Below are 22877 nucleotides of genomic sequence, written 5' to 3'. Positions count from 1 at the left end.
AGTTTAGCCTGCAGTGAAAACGGTTCCATGGTGATGGATTACATATCGTGTACAGGACTCGATTGTATAATGGATACAACATTTTGCCGAATTTAGAGAAAGGGAGCACGAGTGAAAGAGAAAGGGTTCCGAGAGTCGACTGGATGAAAAGAAGCACATCGGTTGGACGATGTTAATGCAACAACGGAACTTGTTTATTTTCTATCCTTATTGAATAAAACTTTTACCAATGTAATCCTGGTTTTTTTTTCTGATTAGAGCAAGGACCAAACGCAATATAATTTGAAGCATATTAGCTTATTTAGTGATATTAACTTATTTTCTTTCGTCTGTTATAAATACGTGTAAATATGATTTAAACTACATCGTGTTTGGACTCATTTTAGCCAGAAAAATCTCATAAATACGGTAATAAAATTTTAATTTTTAAAAATTCAGAAATAAAAAGGTTTCATTATTGTCTCATAGATAATTAGTATTTTTTCATGGACGTTTGAATTCGGATCAGATTACGCTACTTAGCCCCTTGGGGATAACAACCGATCAATTATGGGAAACATAGTGGCGATCAGTTGTAGAGAAAATACTGTATTATCTAATATGTATTAAAATATAGTATAATACATATTGTAGTATCGTGGACGAGGGGCCCCGGGGGGGGGGGGGGGGTCGTGCGAATTATAAACAAGCGGTTGCTGAGCATGTGCATGATGGGGCGTAAAGAAAAGATATGAGGCTAAGACAAAAGACAAAGGGTTCCTAAGGGACATACATGAATTAACGGCAGTATGAATTGAGAAGCCAGAGAGTGCGGATTGCGTTGTCGAGATAGTATTGTTAGCGTTGTTGAGAGAGAGTTGAATCCGTGTTGACGAGAGTTGTTAATTAACTATAATACTTTGTTACGATTAGTTCATGTTAAATAACCATTGTTATCTGTTTAATCCATTTATTATTAATAAACTAATTTTTATATTTACGGTACTACAATATTTAAGATGATAATAATTAATATTATTTGACGTTAACAATAAGTAACGAGATAACAGGCATATGTAGGTAAGATTCAGACAATACAACTTAGAATAAAGAAGGCGTTAACTCCAAATACAAGCATCGTATACGCATAATGACCATCAAAAGTCTCTGCCTACACAAAATATCACATAATATTGCTTTATTAAATAACGAAATTAAAAAAAATACAAACTGGCTGCAAATAAAGAATTGTATAGAAGTATTAGATTATTGCATAATAAATATCAGATTTTAAGCTCATGTGCCGCTACATCACCTCCCTTCCAGTGATAACGTTTTTTCTTTGTTGTACATATGGTTGTAAGACTTCGCTCGTCGTTTTTCGTGTGCGGTTGCGAGAGTTCGGTATCTGCGGATTTGTCGTTTCGATGCGGGGTAAAGCGTCAGCCGCTTGTTGTCAAACCCGTGCAGATATTGCGCGAAATCTTCGATATTCGGCGGTGGATACCTGTCGGCACGGTGCGAGCGTTCAACGCACGGTCGCCACAGGGTCGTAGGCCTCCGTTCTTCTTCAGCATGATGTGCAGAGGCGATACCCATGAATTTTTTCAATGGCCGCATCACTCCTTGCTCAGTCATTGTCTCAAATTCCGCCTTCACCTACTTGCGTCGATCGGAGGCGAGGCGTCGAGGTTCGCTGAAGACGGAAGGGCCGGGCATGGTTTTTGATATGATGTAGCACGCTATGTCATATTTTGTCTCTACCGAACGAGTGGACGAGTCGCGTCCGAAAATTCGACGAGATGTCGGTGATACGTCGACTCGATAGAGCCACAGTCATGTCCGTGTATCGTGTTGTCGATAGGTTGCTGGTCTTGTCGCTGTGGCGTCGATTTCGAGGGTCGACCAGTAACCCATAATGGCTCAAGAAGTTCACGCCGATGATAGGCGTGTTAACGTCCGCTACCGTGAAACGCCGTTTCGTGTTCGTCGTAGTGGTAGGTTCCGTTTCCACACTCTCATAGAGTCCGAGTCTGCCAGTCTCCTTATCAGCTACTTTTTATACTGCCCTGTCTCCGGCGGGTCGAACAATATGTCCCGGACTAGCTGCACATGCTGCGTTGTAATATTTGTGACGGCTGTTACGTACCGCGACCCGCACGATCCGTAGCGCGAAAATAAAATTGATAATTTCTTGCAAATCAAGGTAATTTAAAACGTTTATTTGAAACCGTGTTTAGAGTATTTGAAGTGAAAGGCAGTTAAAGCCGCTAAAAGCTATATCTTGCGAGAACTTACCTAACTACGTCTTTATATTTACCTAATTATGTTTTTATAACGATATTAAGACAATTTAAATTGTAAACAAAGTCGGCAGTTGAACAAACCTTGGGGATCTTCCCAAATGTTTTTAAAAGAAAGATCCCGACGTTTTTTCATCTCCGACAGATATAAATAAGTGTAGCGACTCAGAGGAGTCAGTAATAATAACTATTACCGTTCGTCTATCGAATATATTAATTACCGCTCGTCAACCGAATAATTATCATTGTCTATCGAAGAGTTAGTTATCATTTTGTCAACCGAAGAATTTTATATCTGTCAGTCTGTCAGTCAATTGTCAATATCGAAATCGAGTAAGATTTGAATAAATCATTACATATTGTAAATTCACTTTCGAACAACTTTAATCCTTTCCCGTGCCAGTATTCCCGCACATAGCAGGTTAGCCGAAAGTGGAACTTATTGCCAGTTGCATTAAACGTTAACGCTACCTTCTCGTCGTCAATTAAATAGAACGTAACAACGGCAGCGTGGAATTTCGTCTTGTCGCTAGTAATCCGGGCAGCTTCGAATTGTGACTCTAGCATCAAGAACCATAGCGCGACGTCGTGAGGCCAGAACGGTGCTACGCGGAGCGGTGTGTTCAACGCATCTACTCGATCTTGCACGATCGATACACGGTCGGCTCCGCTTCTACTCGATCTTGCTCGATCGATACACGGTCGGCTCCGCTTCTACTCGTCATAATGATTGTAACACATTCACTTTGAAATTACTTTTCGCACGTCAGTGTCACCACTTGTGAAGGATGGTTGGTTGAGTTCTTATTTAAATGACGAGATATCTTCGTATTGAAAACCGTCAAATATATTTTAAAATAACAGATACAGACAATATTCGCTAAGATACTCGGTACAAACTGATTCGCTAAAGACTGTGTATAGATCGCTAATAAGCTCTAGACTGAGTCTGATAAACTGATATTGATTTGCACGACTGACTGACTTCTGGAGAACATGGTCGTCTATTTATACTAGTCGAGGGAGTACGGAAAATTCAAATTATCTTCGTTTGACGGTTACACGTAGCGGTGGCATTGTTTTGTCCGGAGTTTATTTATTACTACATTATGTATGTCTTAACGATGTTGATACTCCGAGGCAAAACAACAACATGATTTGAATTGCCCTCTATCTCATGTGCCGCTACAAAGTTTTTATTGCGTGAAGCTTTTAAATTTTCCAGTTAGAAGATTCATTCCAATTAATAACTAAACATTTATTTTAGAAATCGTGCAAATAATTGATTGACATAAATATTTGAATATAAGTTGAAAATTCGTAATTACTTAAATACGTATATTAGTTGTGTAGTGTATAGTTTCCTTTACATTCTATTTTCCAATGTGCGTGTATATTTCCTAATTTCAAAAAGTCTTTAAATAATAATTTGATGCTTTGTATTCTAATATTTTATAGATATTTCTTATTACATCGTCTAACACTTCTACCAAGAAAGCAACAGTTAGTTAGTAATTGTAAATTCTATCATCATGAATTACGCTATTCCATAAATAATACCATGTCGACATATACATGTAACCTTGAAAATCCTAACATATAAATACTTTATCGTATTCATTAATGAGTAATATACTAACTACTTTTTTCTGAAACTATGTTTTCAAAGACTATTAACATTTTAATGTCTTATAGCATTTTACAGTGATCGAAATAAATAAAAGTCTATCGGTACTAACAATAAATAATTTTTAATTTAACTAGTTTAACTAAGTTCAAACTGTGATACCAAAGAAGATGATGCGGAGCATGCGTTATTCCACTGCCCTAGATGGATATACGAGAGAACAGAATTGGAGAATTACGTTGACACACCACTGTCAACCGAGAATTTAATCGAGGTGGTGACTAGGAAGGAGGAGAATTGGACGAGGTTCCAGGAATTATGCAGGAAAATCATACAAGCGAGACAAGTACAGGAAAGGAACGTTGAGAGGAGAAGAAGACCTGCGTGAAAAAAAGGTAGATTAAATGAGGGGTACACACCTAGGGCTAACCCTGAAGTAATGCTGAAAGGCGATTCCGGGGTTGATATTTGTATCATAAGAAGAGTGGATAGAGGTGGGCTTTTTAGTGAATTTGGCGTACATAACCCAGTGACACATTTTAAAATAGGTTACCATTATAAGATTTAAAAAAATAGCTAAAAATATCTTAAAACAGAAGAGACAAATTTTGAAGTTTGTTGACTAGGAAATGTTATGGTAAGGTATACTTCGATATTACTTTTACTCTCGATAGACGTCGCCGTCGTTGCTGTCGACGATTCGTCTGCGCACGATTATACATTGAGTAAAGGCATAGCCTGAATTGGAGTTTTGAAGGTTAGGATAATCGAAATTGTCATTACCACCTAATAACAAAATTCGCAATCACTTAGTTGCCAACCCAATAATTCATAGCCATGGTATTATTTTTACCAATTTATACGTATACAAAATAGATTATCTTAGAAAGACTATTTGAGTGTGTTGTTGTCTTTTATAGGCCATTGCAATGAGAAAAGAGTTCCTGAAGCCAAAGAAAGTGATGCATCCAAATAGCAGAAAGTCTATCGCTATTGAGAAAAAAGTCAAAAAGTAAATAGGATTACTATTAAATTATGTGATTTTGTTATGTACATTTCATTTATTTTATATGATTATATAATACTTTTGTGTACTAAAGAAGGAAATGGACAACGTATTTTGTTTCAGAATATCAAATAGACAGAAAGCAAAAATGTCCCAAAACAAAATTTGATAAAAAAATTGATAAAACAGAATTCAATAGGAGAGAAAATATCGTGGGTCAGAAACAATATGATTCCAGGTGTGTGTCCCTACACTCCAGAGTTAACTGCAAGTTTGTTAGAAACTGAGGTAAAATAAAGATGTATGTATATAATGATACAGAGATTGTACATTAAAGATGTGATTAGTTATAGTTCTATGTTTGATCGAAAGGTACGTAGCAAGAAATGATGAAGAAATGGAACAAATTACTATTAAAAGATCTATAGATAGCAACAGGAATAGACAGCATGCCAGCAGGGAACATATAATTAGAATAACCAAGTAGAAAGAACTAGGAGAATATCATACATGTGGAATAGGTAAAGAATTACTGCCAAATTTATTTTCAATATATGCTGATATACAAACCCTCCTTTATTTTTCAGAAATTCCTGATATTTTAAATGCAACTCAGTGTGAAATGTTAATGAATTGGAATAATGAATTACAATGTGTGAATAATTTTAAATTTATAAGGTTTGGTGAGAAAGATTTAAACAAAGTATTAGAGCTAAGAAAAAGAATGAAAATAAGCCATGTTAGACTATCCAAATTTCTATTAGCTATGCCTGTAAACAGGAAGAATTTATTAAGTAAGTCAATTGATTCAGATGAAAATAATCAATCAACAGAATGTGTAATGGAAATAGAGCAAATTCTGTAGATATACGTCTTTTTTACTTTCACCTCTATTTAAAAAGAAGAAAACAGAAGAAAAGCGAACAGTTTCGTCCTTTTTTGTTTGCGAAATGCTAGAGACCGCATTTCGTCGTGCTCTTATCTTCCACGAAAAAGAGTCACGTCACAAGATACAAGAGTACGATAGAAGAGAAAAGAAAATGTTTGATTGTGAAATATTCAACAAAACTGAAACATGTAGATGAATCACGTGCACGTCATGAATATTCTGCAACGTTTCTTAGCCTTCATTTTTTTCGCTAGTTGTTCCATTATTTAAGAACGAAGATATAGTAATTATTTTCAAAATTATACATTTCAAAATGGTAAGAAATTCAATATTACAATGATAAATATACGATTTTAAAAGCTTTTAAATTTCTTACATACTTAGAATTAATCAAATAGCTTAGTATATAAAAGAGTGTACTTATGTCGCATGTTATTAATGCGGCTGCGTTCGTTGCAACAATTGCAATTACAAGGAATTTCTCTCGAAGATCGCGGTGAAGAATTTGCTTTGTTAAATTATTACTGGTATACTTCGTGGCATATCGATACAACTTGTCAACCATCACTTAATACCTTCTCGCTAATAAAAACAATTCGTAACTATTTAATAATAAGCAGTATATTCTTAGTTATTTAGAAATTAATGATGTTTAAAAATACGAATATGTTTAAAAATTATAACGCAAATACATATATTTCATTTTATGTTTTGCTAATATATCTCTAATTTAGATTAAATATCTGAAGCTTGGAAGAAACTTTTAAAACGTTCAATACATCGCATACGTTTCAAATTTAGTGCATAGTTCTTAGGTTAGATTACCTTCGCCTTCCAAAGATTACTCTTAGTATATGGATTTAGTGCATCATACAATAACCTCTCTTTGTCAGAAAATTTTGTAAATTATCTATGTGATCATAATCTTATTTCATGGTGGATATAATACATTTGATGGACTATATTTAATTTTTATTTTATATCACTATTAATAGAATAGTAAGTAGAAAGATTACGTATATGCTCTGCTACATAGTACGAATAAGCATACAATTTTTTATATTTCGCTTCTAACAGCAGTTTGTAATTCTGTAATTATCTGTCTTTACATAATACTTAAAATTCTCATTTTAAAATCATAATGAACAATATGTTCATTCTGAAAATATTTGTTAAAATACTAGATTTTCTTAAAGAAATCATGTTTGTTAATGTACGCATATATATGTGTGCACTTTAGTGTTCAAATTCTTATAGTAATTTGGTTTGAAAATGTTCAGTTCATCAGTTCGTAAAATGTAAGAAAATTTTTACGACATTTGGTACTTCAATTTCTCGCGCGCATTGCATAGAAACGAAGCCTCGCCGCCTCAGCCAATCACGAATCGGCTAGGCTCACTTTTAGCCTCGGGGCCGCTAAGCAGACCGGTAGGGGAAACGGGCTGCCTGGCACGAGGGCTCTGGCGACGAGGCGCGGTGTGACAATGGCCACACACCGCTCCATCAGCGTCGGTATTTGGCGCGCGGGCAGGGGGGGGGGGGTCGTTGCTACACTCACACCGGTGAGTTGTTACACTCTCGACCGCAGCCGGGACGGTCATCGTGGAGGTTTTAGTCGGTTGGAGTCCGACACTACCACGCTGCTTTCCCCAAAAGCAGCCTGGCGTTCGTGCGGATTTCCTCCACGTAAATATATAAAAAAAAAGCCCACTTTTAGCGGGATAGCACCATTCTACTGTCGAAGAGCGAGACTTTTTCTGTTTTCATTTATTGATAGACCATTTGATCGTTTTTATTTCCGGTAGCTTGTATCATAAACTTTTGAAACATAAGTTCGATATAAGTTTATTATAATCTTTGATTTTGTTTTGTACATTTCATTGATTAATTGCAGAAATGAATAATGGAATAATTAGCATTCTAGTCCATGCTTTTTCATACAGTAATGTTTAGTAACGTTTGATTCATGATATACACATTTATGATATGACAATCATATATACTATATATATATATATATATATATCAATCGTATAAATATACACATAGACATGCAATATTTAACTTAATATGATGAAATTATACGTAATTCTATGGTTTTTCTTAAAAATACCAAGGTGGATTTAGACGTAATTAAATAAAAAATCATTACTTTTAGAGAGAGTTCAAATATCTTCAACATTTTTTTATTTTAAATAATATTTTTCCTCGAGCTGTACTACAAAATAGAGTTTTGAACAATTCGATAAAATAATTAAAACATTCTCACTTGAAATTAAAATAAAAATTGAAATATCTCGTATATTATATGAATTGTAAATTCTCGACGAGAACATCGCAGCGTCACTAAATCTTTGTCAACAACTTTTTGTTTTCACGAGAGCTCTACAATATCAGACACGTGCAAACACGTTTCGATTCATAAACAATCACGGCTCTTTCACACTGTTATCGCTCTATCCTCGGATATGTTTACATATAGAATTTTGGTTTGTCACAAGCGTTTTCGAATATTTACAAAAAAAATGTCGTCTATAAGTAAGAAACGAGCATCCGCAGTAGAATTCTTTCAGATAGATTGTATTACATTTAAAATCTTTATAAATACTTGTCAATATCAGGAAATGTGTTACAAAGCACAAATAATATTTCAAATATATTCTATTATCGTAATATAATACCTGTTTACTGACGAATAATTTAATTATAAACAGCAGTATTTTCTGGAAAAACACTCACTTTCCCCATGCTTCTCTGTTAATACAGTTTTACTTTCGGAAATTTTTTGTGACCGTATGCAATGCAGTCTTAGAGTCAGGGTTTGCTATGTAACGTTTTTATAATTTAATATTTTATAATCAGATTTACTTTTACGTATTCAGAGGCGTGCTTTGATAATAGGATCGCCTAAGGGCATTGCCAGTAATATCTTATTCTATTACACGTTATGTTTGAAAAAATTATATCTTTCCAACTTTCTATCTATTAATCAATTTTGTTTAATCAAGTGACAACGTATAAGCGCAAATATCTTCGTTTCAGATTCATTTTTATTCGTCAAAATGATATTAAATCATTTGTGTTTACTCTCTATACCTTTTACGTTCATTTTACTGTATTGTTTTTTGTTTTGGAACATGATATGTCTATTACTGAAAACATATCCTTGAGTGTAAGTGTTCCAGGAATTTGACGAATCCTACCCGTGTATACACGGATAGCTGACAACTCTACCCCCCTACTCCTTCCTAACCCAAACTCGTTGGGTAAATCGCGGTGCAAGCTGTCAGTTTAGCGTGGACAATCAGAAGAATTAGATGTTTATCCATCCGTGTTATTTCGCGACAGGTGGCTTTGGCACTTTGGTAGACATTTTTCTACCGTTCAAACTCACACTGTTGTTACTTTCATTTAACTGTATGTTTTTTTTCAATACTTCGTTGTAATCTATTATTTAATTACCTTTGTTTCTCCGACTGTCTTTTTGGTTGCCGGTAGCTCGTACAATGAGTTTTCGAAACACAATTTGACCATGATCATTGTTTCATTTTCAAATAATTTATTCTTTTTATACATTTGTTTTAATATTTCGCTCTTCTTTTGTGCAGATTACTATTATTTGATTCTGAAGGAAGCTTTGATGTATTAGAGGGATGCTGTGAAATTCGAAACGACGGGGTGAAAGTCAAAAGGACGCCATGGTGATTAACTATATATTTAATAACTTTTCATCGAAATGTGGTAATATTTATGCACTATTAGATTAACTCCATTTCTTATAAATATTTCGCGATATTAACGTAATTAATATCTAATATAACAAATTCTGAATTCACGGTTTATTAAGAACACCAAGATGAAAAATTCAAGATAAAAGAAATTATTTTTTCTTCCGAATGTATTAAATTATATTTCCGAAGAAATTAAATAGATCGTTTAACATAAATTTAACATAGATTCTCTCGATTCTGTTTCATTTGAGTAAGAAATTCAAATAACTTTATTTTTCATTATTCGTAAATTGTCTGTAATACAATATTGTCTATTAATTTCGTCTTTCTCAACAATTTTTATTACATTCGAGAAAGTACGTTACCACAGACAAGTCTGAACAGTTTCTGCGCATCGCGTTTTTTTCGTATTGCGCAGCTTTGTTTACCGGTCAGAAAAAGTGTGCCATGTTGCATTAGAACGAAGTCACGTAATGCATAAAATATTTGAAGTTATAATGGTGGACATTCAATTTGGCGGATAACTTCTACAAATCAATCGTATTATGAAATATTCATATACTAACGATATATTTTCTTTCACATTCTTGGTATAATATTTATATGTATATTTTCGTGCTCTTGATATGATATATGATTCTACCTATGGTAAATAAGTAATAATTCGTAGTTCTAAGAAAGCAGAATTTTCGTAAACAAAAAAAAAAGGAAAAAAAGGAAAAAATTCCCTTTTCTTATCCCCTACCTCTAATAAAGTTTTTCTTTCAGAATATTTTTGTGTCCGCGTAATGCGGTCGGTAGAATCAGTGTTTGCTGCATTAAATCACATTTAATATCGATTTAGAGCATAATAATTCTCATTAAATGTGATTACAATAATCAGACGCGAAATTAGAGTCAGTGTGTTCGCCGATTGTCAGTTGACATAACGGACGCGTTAGTCTAGTATTCTTTTTTTTTTGTTAAATATTCGTTTTGGTAGTAGAGTCGCAGGTCTCGCAAGAGGATAAAGCCTTTCCTGGAACTCAAGAATGTAAGTATTGTCGTACATTGTATTTTAATTTATTTATCGAACTAAAATCTTAAAATTTTGCTGTTGAAATACGTAATAAAAATGTTTGATATCGTTCAGAAATCGATAGAGTTTCAATTTCTAAGTCATTATTATGTTAAAGTTCCACTTTTTATGTAGTAATTAAATTTTATTAGAATTTCAATTCTTTTTATTATTAAAATTTCAAGTTTGAATAGAGTTTTATTTTTCATTGTTTTAAGTTTTCTGACAATTACAAGTACATTTCCAAGAACAGTTTATAATATTTAATATGTTTTGTTACAGGTTTTTCATAACTTCCATTTTTTTCTTCTTCTTTGGGAAGGATGTAGCGGTGTTTTAAATTTAAGCATGTAAGAATCTTCACACTTTGTATTTTATTAACTGTATTCCTTGTATTTCGCTGTAATTGTTATTAATTAAAAACTAATGTCTGGTTTTAAATTTTCATATTAGAATTTCAATTCCAATTCTAATTAGAGTTTATTATAATTTTAATTTCTTTTTCTTTTTAATTTCGTTTTAAGTCCTCATAGAGTTTCATATTTTATTATGTTAAATTTTTTGATCAACCATCACATTTCTCAAAACAAATTATAATGATTCATATTCTGTTAAAGGTATGCCACTTCTTTCCCTTCTTCCTGTTCTCTGGAAAGGACCTAGTAGTGTTTCAAAAGTCAAAAATGTAAGTAACTATGTATTTTTTATTTTATTTAAGTCGATTCCTTATATTTCATTTAATAATTAAATTAAATAATAATTAAATGATTTAAAAAATTAAATTTGATTAAAAATTTGACAACTTGTAAATTTTTCATTCTTAAATTGAATATTATTATTAAAAATTTTTATACAATAGAAATTAGTCTTTTATTATTTCAATCTTTTAAAGTAATTAACACCGTCATTACGAGTAAATTAAAATATTCTATGCTTTGTTACAGTTTTCTTCCATCGATTTTGACGATTCCAATTTGATGACGACTTGATGACGAATCCCTTGGATCAGAACAATATCGAGGACAACATTCTTTACATCTAATCGTGAGTCGCATGCGTTTTTGTTTCCCCGGTCACTCAATCATGTCGAAGGATGAAAGGTCCGAATCGACACGGGTGATTGGTTGTATACGAAGAATTTTTGACGAGCATAGTGACTGCGGCTATTTATTATACCCGTGAGTAGTAACATTTTTGTCTATATTTTATTTATTAGTTTAGGATAGGTTTTCTTGCACACCGTGTTTTTAAATGTTAATGATAATATATATAATATATATATGTCGGACAGCGGGATTTCCCGTCTTGAATGCTGGGAAACCCCCAATACCATAGTCAAGACTTTTATGATAGCTGCGTTTAAGCAATAAAAAATAAGAAATAATTTTTAATGTTCCAACCTGGCTTTATGTCAATGGGTTCGGGTTCAAGGTGACATAGCGGGTCATTAGACGTAGCCACGGTCACGGGAGGGACGTGTACCTGACAGAGGTATGGAATGATTATATGACTCTCCTTAAGAACAAGGATTGACCCGAGAAGTGGGGACAGGAATATATAAGAGCAGTTTCATTGGGATGAGTTTGTTAGTTAGTCGTTGGACGAATTGCTGATTGAGTTATCCGAATCGTGTATTATGTTGGTACTCGTCATCCCGTAGACCGTGGATTCGTTATCGAACCTGAATTCGTTGCTACCATCACCTCGACCATCCTATTGCCATTACTCATAGCCTCTTGTAGTGTCCACATTTGTACCGATAAATATTAGCGACGGTAAAGTAAGTAAAGGTTCATCGAACGCCCCAAAATGCCAACCTGACTCCGACATATAAATATTATGATATTTACATATTACAATATAAAGTATTTTGTGTAAGTAATATAATGTTGATGATAATATAATTATATATTATATTATTAGATATAAATAGTATATATATGCATATAATTGAAAATTACACAATATATTAATTATAATTATTTATAAAATCAAATTATATTCAATATTACTATATATATTTATAAAGACCAAGTATCCATGTGAGCATATATATGAGTATTGAAATAATCGACGAAATGACTTCGTTTAAGTATTTTGTAGTGAAGAAGTCTGATACTTTCAGACTTCGTTAATATGGAAATTCAATTATGATTACGATGGTACGGAGCAGTTTTATCATTTCAGTATACACGGTATACTTAATAGCATAATTTCAGTAAAATTCGGAATATGGAATATGAAAGTATATGTGGAAGTCTAATTTTGTCTGTCCGTTCTGATAAATATTATCAAATTTCACGTGCAAGAAAACACTTCGCGACAGACTGGTTTCAGAATCAAAACAAATTTTGAACGTTTCTTTGTGTTTTCAAAGATGTGTTTTGATAAAGATATCGCCTGAGGATATTTCGAGTAATAGAGTTCATTTAGAGTTCATTGTTGTTCATTGATATAAATATTACTTGCATTGAATCTTAGTTTATGTTTAATAAATATGTATATTCTTCATTAATTATCTTCATTTTAATAGTTTAATTGTTCATTAAAGTAATAAAGTAAAATAAAGTATAGAATTGTTAAAATTTGAAATGAAATTAGATTGCAAAATCAAAGAATATTAGCCCGTTAAATACAAAATATAATAAATAGATTAATCATATTTTTAGCACATGATTTTCATTTTTAACCCCATCCATGTTCATTGTCAGAATCTCACGTGCCCAGGTGCTTTTTGGGTGGAAGGAAGGCAATGGTCATGATGAGTAGTCTATAAGCTTAACAATTTTTTCAGCGACTGAGGTTGCGTTAGCGTATCGTGCACGACGTATTTTCCACTATGTGTGTATGTGGTTAGGCTGTGGAATTGCGTCGCTTTTGCTATTTATTATAATCTTGAAATAGTTATGGATTCGGAAATATAAATCCAACTACCATTGAAAATAACAGTGTTAATAAATGGGGTTAATAAATAAATAGTTTATAAATAGTAATATTACTAATCTCAATATTAAACTACAATGATAATTACATTGATTAAAATACGATGATCTATTCTAGTCAAATTATTTCTTTACATGATATACATATACGTGATTATATACGATTATGAGTATTTCATTACAATTGAAATTTAAATATATTTGGATAATTAAAGTTGAAATATGTGGAATATTTGTACGCAATGGTCGCTAGCCATCGTCTCTCTAGTGTAGGCCTTTGCTTCCAGGTTATGTGTGAGAATATTTTCTGGTATGAGTGTTAACTATAAGTAGGTAGGGTCGGGTAGGTTGGTACAGTCTCTCGTCGGGTAGGCGCATTTTCGCCTGTCCAACCTGCTTCAGGATATTTGATTTGAAAAATTGACGGTGAAGCAGGCATCACGAATGGAGCATACCATTTGTCTTGAGCTTCGTCTATCGGTTTTCGAATATCGCGGTCGTGGTCGCAAGTACGGAGTGGGTTCCGAAACGAACGTTTATTGCTCAAGCACGCACATGTGAACGGACAGCGATCGCTATGATCGTTGGTCGTCCATGTGCTCTGGGAATAGCATTCGTGATATCTTTTTATTTTACCTTTATAAGTTAGTTAGAAAGTCTCGAGCTTAAATTTAAGTTTCAGCGGGCATCGCGCCCGAAGAAAGAAGAGGCTATGGGTCGAAGAGGCCCAGCAAACTGCCATTCAAGAGACCAACTACTAATGGTTCTCCATCTTCTGGATCATCCAGAGCATGGAAAGTCATTCTTGTTACTACTTTGTCACTATGCTCGCTTTACAGTTTGTAGTTTCTTTTTCAGCCGACGCATATTGCTTCACCATAATGCGGGGCAAATTGCGGCTTTCCATTAATATTGCGAATAATTAATTACGGCTGGAATTAGAGTTGCGAATTTCAAATTGTGCGTTTTGAGTTAGAGTTGCTAGTTCAGATTTCGCGTTATGAATTAGAGTTGCGAGTTCCTCAAATCCTTTCGCATATTGCATTTACTTTAGTGTTACGAACTCCCAGATAGAAAATTAGTTTTTATACCTCAGTTAACCCTATAGTTTTGCGAACTAGTGTTTCGTTATTTTCCCATCGCGATTGTTCTTATTACTTTGATAGCGTTGCGTTAATTAATGATCGTGTTTAGAAGTAGTGTTGCGCTCAAGAAATGCCCCAAATTCTTCCACTAAAGTTGTGGAAGTGTGTTCCTGCACTTTGATCACAGATGTGATCGTTTGTCACGTAAAATAAAAAGAAATTTAAGAAAAAAAAAAAACTTTATTTTTTTCTGGTTTACAATACACTTCCGAACTTTAGGCGCGACTGTTCAAGACTGACTTGGATGATTTTAGGGGGAGTATTTAAATTCTTTTATTCGTGGGAGTGGGAAAAGGCTTCGATCGTATTTATCATATACTTCTGAGAACGGATAGAGTGATCGGATGTTATCCCGATGGTCACTCATGCTAAGGCGCTTGGATTTTCGCTATCTTATCGCTCTGTTTAGTCGGATTTCATCTGTGACACATCCAACGCCAACCATTTCACTGGATCTCTTTGACATTAGTGTTGCGTATATTTAAACACGAATGAATAGATTAATATTTATTAGTGTTGCGTAAATAATTCTAATTCATCAAACTATTGTGTTTGCTTCCGGGCATTTTATCTTTTTTTTTTATGATAAAATAGCGTTGCAAATATGCCAAACTCCACATCGCGATTTTCTTTGTGAGTTCTCTATTTTATAATTGAATTTGGTAAATAAAATTAGTGTTGCGAAATACAAAGATATCTCACTCACGGTTTATTATCCGGGTTTATGTCGAGTAAATGGCCTTTCTGGCAATCGGACTGATTTCTTTTTCAGCTCCCTTAAAGTACCAGAGCGTCTGTTACAGAAAGTACTGCTAAATGATATATTTATTTGTTATTATTAGTAGCGTGAAACAAATTAATGAATGATTTTATTAAATAGTTTTTGGTGTATTGTATTTCAAGAAAAATAAAAATCTTTTAATGAAATATTTCAAATATATGTACTGTTACGTCACGAGGCTTACCATAGGCCGTGTTCCTAACTGTCGCTCGTGGTACTATAGTGTCGCAGACGGATCGTCTTATAGGACCGACAAAATATTACAATGTAGCGACAAGCTCATAGTTGTCATCAAGCAGCGAATTCTAGAAACGTCGATTCGCCTTCGGTGGTATTTCATCTACACGAAGAAAGTGGCATACGTGATTACAGGCGCGAACGGTGGCGTGACCCGAGCGTAGTGGGGTCTTCTCCGAGAGAAGACAAAGAAAAAGATCGAAGGGCAATCAGTATCATTTGGGGATTCAAACAGAATGCGTCGAGAGGTTCTGACGAATAAAATTAAAATTGCTTAGTCTAACAAACACATCGATAAATATCATAGAGTCGGATCGAATTATTGTAACAAACTAATTGTATTCATCGTTAAATCATTTGTGACGTGCTCATTATAATATTAAATATTGTTAAATATATAAGTTCATATTAACCTTGTTAATTCAGTGTTAAACTCATTTGAACCACCTCTGTTATCTTGATCGAAACAGAGGAACGACTAATTCGCGGCGTCGATTATTAGAATCGTAGCGAGAATTTACGCCTCTCGCTGACGCGTTTTCCTCGTGATCGCGTCTCTCCGCGAACGTTCGTAACATGTACATATATGTAATTTGAAACTTTTCTAGGGAATCCAAACATGTGAAATAATCTAATTGATAACATTCTGTATAATATTAACTTATTTGAAATATAGTAAAAAAATTAATGTTTTTAAAACTTTTTAAACCTTTTAAACTTTGTTCGTTACTTGAATTGATTCCTCTTTAATAGTTCTTTTGATTTTATTGTATACAATTTTTTTAACATTCAAGTAATTTTATAAATGTTCGAATTTGCTATACATATATCAAAATTCATTTACGATATAGTTCATTTTCTATAAAATCTTAGTAGATGCACTTGGATTTATCATTTTATTGATAATAAAATTTATATTTTTATTTCTCATTAAGATTGTTGGTCCTTAAAAAAAAAGAAGTTAAGCATATGACTTTAGTTACATCCTTCATCTTGGTATTCGTAACAAATTTTCTATATTTGATACAAATTTAAATCCAAATTTGGGTTTCAAAATTCAAATTCAAAATTCAAATTTAAATTGCTGTGAAGCTAAAATAGTGCTTTGATAATTTGATTTCCTCTTTATATATAATATGTTTTGTTTTCAGCGTTAAATTCTTTCAAGGTACTAATCCAGTAAATAAGCTTGTTGCAGGTTTCTTGTTTGGGGAGCCTGAGCTCAGGCGGGGTTCTTCCCCCGTGGGCAGGTGGCCCGAGACGTTTGGGGAGAAGCTAGACGAGAGGTATGGGAGCGGTAGCGCTCCGACCTACTCGCCGAAGACCAGGCCGTATCCACCGGACCGTTAGATCGGTCCTGCCAAATTGGGAGGCTTGGAGGGATCGCGGAGGGCTTCCACTGTCCTTCCAGATGACACAGGTGCTCGCAGGACATGTAGTATTCGGGAAATACTTGCAGAAAATCGGAAGAGAGATGACGAGCATGTCACGACTGGCACAGTTCAAAACCGGCGATAAAGATGTGGCGGCACTCGGCAACAATATATATCGCCGAAACGAAGTGCCTAATGAACCATCAATATCCCAACAGTGCTTCCGCCGAATGTTCGAGAAGAAGGCGTGCGTGGCAATAGTTGCGGACGCCTAATAAACTCGAGGACAGTCGATCGAAAGTCGACTTGTAAGAGTCAGTCTTGAAAAGTCACGCTTAGAGCTCGGAAGCAAATTGTAAACCAAGTGTTAGAAAAAAAATAAAGTTCTTTTTTTATTTTTCATCTTAAATTTGTTTTTTTTTTAAATTCTTTTGTGTTATTTTAGGTGACAAGCACATGTCACCACTGCGGAGAGGACGAGGATACTGCCCAGCATATGTTGGAATTTTGTCCGGTGTGGGAGGCCCCACGTCGTATTCTATAACTAGCGATTGGAGAGAGATTAGGCCCTTCGTCAGTTGTGAAAGCGTAAAGGAGCGAACAGAGCGGAAGAGGGTGAAAACATTCCATCCTTGCAGGGTTCTGTGTCGAAGAGCGGCCCTGCGTCACTCTAGGTGGTCATAGGGGCCGACACGAATCTCCTGAGATTTGCACGACGGCCCAGGGAATAGCGTTGAGAGGGGTGGTCCCTCCCAATACCCGAACTAACCAAGGAACGACTCCCTCAGATGGGAGAATACGCAGGAGTGCCGGGGCACATCCCTGTTGAGCGTTAGGCGGTCCACCGTGGGGTTTTAGTCGGTAAAGTTTGACACTATCGTCTCACCTCCTGGAATTATTTCTCTCATAGATCTTTTACTAAATTTTGGAGAGTTTGAGTTTGTTTGAAAATCCATCGCCAGGTCACCAGAAGAAGACACGTATCCCATATTATGTTCCATTTTTTCCACTTTATCATGTGTAGATCGTTAGATAGGTAGAGTCCACAAACAAATTTTTAGATTTTTAGACAGGTAGGATCCATCGACAAACCTTCAGCTTGCGAGGCAGATAGAATAATAAATCTTCAAATTTGTATCTAGGTAGTATTCTATAAATAAACATTCAGATGTCTGATGCTCAGAGTTTACAAAGAAATTGTTCAAGTTGGTTGTAGATAAAAGTCTATAAAAAGAAATTTTTAGACTTCTAGTAAGTAGAACATGCACAGAAATCGTGTAATTTTTATGTAAGTAGAGACGACAAAAAATCTAAAGTTTTGGTGAAACTAATTTCAATTTAAGTTTATTTCTGGAACCTCTACAGGATCAATGGAAAGAAGATATTCTCGCATAGTACAATCAACATATTCAACATATTAAGGATCAACGTATTCAGTTGTGGAAGATATATTCACTCCCTACTTAGACGCAATATTTCCTCTCCAATTTGATTTACTATGTTGAGATATTTATGTAGATAGGATCCATGAAAATCTTTGAATGTTTGAGAGATTGGTTAAATTGGATTTGTAGTCAGGTAGGAAGTTAAAATTTAATTTTTACTGTTAGGTAAGGCATTTGTGAATTAATTTTATGAATGAGATCTGTGGCTAGGTTGGTCATTCTCAAATTAAAATCCCAACTCAGAATTAGGTAGATACTTAATAGAAAACCTAATAATGTTAGGAAGCACTGTGTCTCTGTATGTGTGTGATAGATAGGTCGTTTTGAAATTAAAGATGGTAATAGAAGTGTAAAATTACTGATAAAAATAAGAAAAAGAGTCTCATATACCATTATGCGATTAGTTTATGATTTAATGTAATTTTTATTTTCACGATTATCTTAAGATCTAATTCAATTTTTAGTTTTAGATGGGTCTCCATTCGCAGCAACCTCCACGCAGTGAGACCCGGATAATCATATTAATATTTAATATACAATTTCTAATTGCATCAATACGTAATTAGTAGCCATGATAAATTATGAATTGTATAGTAAATGATAATATGAGCTGATTGACTGCAATCGCGATTAGTTTTATATAATTATGTAGTCAAAATTTATTTATTATTACCTTTTAAAGGATAGTTAGTAATTGCCACGATTTACATTCCACATTTGTTCATAAGTTAATTAACTTTCACTCTTTCCACTGTTCTCAATTACCACGCGTCTAACCGAATTCGTCTTACGAGTGCAGCGTTCAATCCATGGCTCGTTGCAAATTAAGCGAAAATACGATAAATCTAACGAAGTGTTTTAGCTAAGTTAACATTAATTCAATCGACCGAACCGGTAGAATTTCAGGGAGGGATTAGAGTGATATAATAGGTCATTGAGGTGATTATAGGAATTGTATGACGAGCTCTTAAATAATTCTGCAAATTGACGATATCCCGATAATACAGTTCTTCAAATTCATAATTCTGAAAATATAGTATATAGGTCATGGAATGATTACAATAAGGATGAGAATATACTTATTATCATTTTCATGTATTCGGATATTCAATATTGATCAGTATATAAAAAAAATGCCCAAAATATTCAAAGTGAAGTATTCGTTACAAAATTGAGATGGCGAAGCAAATATTTATTTAGATATTATTTCTTTAATTATATTCATAAAAATCTTCAACCTATCGATTTTCCTAACTTTCGTTCGGTTTGTTAACAGAAAGCTAAGAATTCGTGAGATGTCAAATAGAATTTTCAATCTACCGATTACGTGGACGCTTCTAGAAATTCATTTGCATTGCCATTAGTTACAAATAAAACTACAGTATCTGAGGATGATGGCTTTTGGTATCGAAGTAAATGGGTGGAGTGCTTGTTAAATAATATTTCACTGATGATCTATCGAAGCTCGAAATTAATAAATTATCCGTCTCTAAGGTTCTATATTGAATCTTGATCCTTTATTGAACCATATTTGAAATGACTTGAATTTCTAAAGTATCGTTGATCCCTCAATTGTTTCGAAATTATCATTCAGACGTTTATTACTATCTACGATGCCATCGTAATCGCGTTTCGATTCCTATTCGGCAAGTAATACTCGGATAGCATTGAATTTACCACATCGGCCATTTTTACGCTCGCTTAAGGGGGGGCTAAAGAGATTTTAACTGTATCGTCACAAATAATTCACAAAAACATGCCTTATTTTTGTAGGAATTAACCTTAGCCGACGCCCCCCCCCCCCCTCCGCCTTAAACTTTATGATCTCCCGACGTCCTTGCATTCTCAATTATACTCGACGCTAATCCTCGCATATGTTTGACGAACCGGTGCTGTCGAATTAGAAAGTTCGTTGTCTAGTTGTGACTTTTCGACTTTTGTTTTCCTTCGTCCAGTTATGCGGAAAAATGACGAGGCGATGGAAAACGTCCACATAGGGCGTGAAATTCAAAATACTGATGAGAGAAAAGTTGCGTTTGTTTATGCAGATGTTGATGCGCATGCGGTTAAGATTTACTGAGAGTATTCGCGATGCAGTGATTCGTTGATTGGGGTCAAATCTTGTGAACGAATGGCTTTATTGAGTAGTAAAGTTATGCCTCATAAATTTTGCAATTTGTTCGAAATAATAAAAATGAAATAACTCTGATGAATTATGTATTGCTGGAAATGTAACATTGAAAATTTTCAATTATTAAAATGTACACGTTCTTACTAACACGTTGTTAATCTTGATTTATATCGTAATGTGTATTTTTAGTTGGGTTACAATCCATGTCTCCAGAATTTATAGAATTATTTAGTCAAGGAGTTATTTAGTCAATCAATTAACGAATCATAGATTTCTTTCTTGACAACATGCTTTAACAATGAAGGTAATTCAATAAATACATTTTGTGCATCATTATGAACCTCTTTCTAGTCATCGCAAGTGTGAATACGTGACTAGTCTACGAATTTGATGGCTAGAATGCGGATGTTTATGGCAAATACGAACACAAATGCAGGTAAAAGAAGAATGTTAAAAGTAAATTATGTAACGTAAATAATTAATTATATAAATAAATAATTAAATAAATAGTAAAAGTTACAAAATTTAGAAGATACCACATATCTTGATTCCAGCTTTACTTCTGGGTTATTCGTTATTAAGGTGCTTATCCAAGATCCCACTTCATTTAGTACAGTGTGATAAAATACTGACATCTAAATGTAGCTTAGAAAGTGAACGTGAAACGTCAAGCATATCTGTACCTATCACAATTGCCAGAACCTTCGTCGTCTGAGGACTAATCCTTTCACTGTGGATTAAGATGACTATGCGTTGCAATAACTGTGTTGTAGGATATGTGAAAAATTATTTTATACGGATTTGATGTATATTCATTTCGCTATGATAAGAACAAATTACGTTGTAACGTATAACGTCATATACTACTACGTAATAACGTATGACGTTGTACAGTAGTACGTTATAACGTATAACGTTATATTGTATTACGTTATAACGTATAACGTCATATACTATCACGTAATATCGTAAGACGTTGTATAGTATTAAGTTATAACGTATAACGTCATGTACTACCATGTAATATCGTATGACGGTGTATAGTATTACGTTATAACGTATGCCGTTGTGTAGCATTACGTTATAACGTTCAACGTTATGTAGCAATACGCTATAACGTATGACGTTCTGTAGTATTGCGTTATAACGTATAACGTTAAATAGCATTACGCTGTAACGTATAACGTCATATAATACTACGTTATAACGTCTAACATTATATAGCATTACGTTATAACGTATAATGTTACATACTACTACGTAATAACGTATGACGACACATACTACTACGTAGGAAAGCATGTCGTTGTGTAGTATTACGTTATGACGTATGACGTCGTGTAGTATTACGTTATAACGTAGTACGTTATATAGCATTACGCTGTAACGTATAACGTTATATAGCATTACGTTATAACGTATAACATTATATACTACTACGTAATAACGTATGACGTTGTTTAGTATTACGTTATAGCGTATAACGTTGAATAGTATTACGTTATGACGTATAACGTTATATACAATTTCGTAATAACGTATATCGTTATATAATAGTACGTTATAACGTATGACGTTATATAGTATTACGTTATAATGTATAACGTTATATAGCATTACGTTATAACGTATAACGATATATATGTCAGGCTTACATTAGAATTAGAGTTCGGCGCGTGAAACGAAACTTCGTTTGGTTTTCACATTGTCGTTATGCAATAGAGAAGACATTGACTAGTGCAAATACGATTATTATAGAATTGGACAAGTAACCGTGGTAATTAGATACTCGAGAAACTAATGGCAATGATCCTAGGTTTAATAACGAATCCGCGGTCAACGGGATGATAGATGAACATGCTCACAATATCTAAGTCGGTCTCTTTATTAAAACGTGGAATATCCACCGAGTGTAAAGATACTAAGTAACTCGCTAATACGACCTCACGAGAGAATGACTTTCCGTCGCGATGATGCTGCAGAGGAAAGCTATGATGGGGTGTGCCTGAGGACACGAGATCATCGGATTCGTCGAGGATAGCCTTCGTTCAGAAGGTGAGGGAAATTGGCGTTGCTGCTAATTGGTCACTCTCCACATCGGTGGTTAGAAAAAGAGGCGCCCTCGAGGGAAAGTTGCTAGTGGGAGACACCGCTCATTGAGAAATAGGTTTCTCTTATCTTCCCGTAGCTGGGACAAAGACTGTTTGTTTGAAGGACTTTAGTCAACTAAA

The 22877-nt window shown here is 34.2% G+C and overlaps 1 long non-coding RNA gene and 1 pseudogene across 1 annotated transcript; both read left to right on the top strand.

Moving 5' to 3' along the window:
* The first annotated feature begins 3914 nt into the window (after window positions 1-3914).
* LOC126867187 (translation machinery-associated protein 16 homolog) lies at window positions 3915-5781 on the top strand (annotated as a pseudogene).
* Window positions 5782-16571: 10790 nt separating this feature from the next.
* Window positions 16572-20789, top strand: LOC126867188 (uncharacterized). Its single transcript, XR_007690168.1, has 2 exons — window positions 16572-17378; window positions 17516-20789. It is a non-coding gene; the product is annotated as an uncharacterized LOC126867188 (long non-coding RNA).
* Window positions 20790-22877: the final 2088 nt, after the last annotated feature.

This window comes from Bombus huntii, chromosome 6 (assembly GCF_024542735.1).
Source record: "Bombus huntii isolate Logan2020A chromosome 6, iyBomHunt1.1, whole genome shotgun sequence".
NCBI lineage: Eukaryota > Metazoa > Arthropoda > Insecta > Hymenoptera > Apidae > Bombus > Bombus huntii.
This window is presented reverse-complemented; position numbering and strand designations above follow the sequence as displayed.